The sequence below is a fragment of the Oxyura jamaicensis genome, chromosome Z (genome assembly GCF_011077185.1).
Source record: "Oxyura jamaicensis isolate SHBP4307 breed ruddy duck chromosome Z, BPBGC_Ojam_1.0, whole genome shotgun sequence".
Taxonomy (NCBI): Eukaryota; Metazoa; Chordata; class Aves; order Anseriformes; family Anatidae; genus Oxyura; species Oxyura jamaicensis.
The window spans coordinates 45,282,823-45,284,076 of NC_048926.1; positions in this window are offsets into that span (position 1 = coordinate 45,282,823).

The window sequence follows — 1,254 nt, forward strand, 5'->3', positions numbered from 1 at the left end:
CCTTTTTTTTTTTTTTTTTTTTAAAAAAAAAAAAAAACTTTTTTTTGTAACTAAATTTTGTAACTAAAACAAAAGGACAAAACACTGTCCTTCACCTTACTGTCTGCCTTCAGATTTGCAATTAGCAAGCAACATACTGCCCACATCTGGCTGATAGACTTTATTATTTCCAGTACTTGATTATTTTATCAGTCTGGTTGTACGTGCAGTACCAGTGAAAATGGATGAACACCTCTTGTTTCTGGGAAAGAAATGAATCTGACATTCAATACCATGCAGAGTCTAGGTCACTGCTGTTATGTAAAATACATCTGAGAATAAGTAAGCATGATTAATGCATACGCATTTGAACAATTCACAGACAGTTAGTTTTGACTAAGAGTGGGAGGATTTTAGTCTGCCACACTTGTCATGTATACGCTGTGCCCCTGCAGTGGATTTATCTGAAGTCCATTCACAACAGAAAATGTTGTATGTGCTTGTTGAGATAAACAATGCCTGTGACACTCAGTATAATGATAAGATCAGTATGATGCCACCTGCTTGCAGTGGAAGTGATTTCACACATCCTTCAGCCCCCTCAGAGCTGTGGATGGAAAAGCTCTTGCTCAAAGGGCCAGCACGGTTCTTGGGTATCTGCTGGGGAGCACTGAAAATTACTTCCTGGGGATTGCATCTGCTTTTTTTTTTTTTTTTCCTGCACTTTGTATAAAATCAGTGATCACTTCATAAACAATGTGATATGCTGCCATGAAAGTGTTCCTAACAATTACAAATGTTGATTTTAAATGTAAAAGAAGAACAAATGCTTATGGGCCTTCTTTGCTTGGACTTCCTCCTCTTGTCACCCTCGTATAAAGTGGGGGTAAGCTGCACTGCTACGGGTGGCATCACAATGACATGAAACAGTTGTTAGGTCTGGGGGGAGCAGTTCTAGTGCTTCTTCATTTCAGTAGGCCATGTCTATGTCCTTTGGTTACTGCTACAGAACAGCAACGTATTGTGTTTTTGATGTATGTGGCAGCAGGTTCAGGTCCTGTTTGATCTTCTTCACCAGAGATAGTGCTTACTTTGTGTCACAGTAAAAGAACTTTTTATAGAATTTGTCAGAAATAAATGAACACAGAAGAAGATTAGCCCACAAAGCCAAAAGCAGCTACACAGACTTTATTATTGTCCAGCATTTATTGTTTCTTTTTGGGCTAGGTTTTATGAAAAAAATATATATATAAATCTGATTCTGCATTCCCTTAA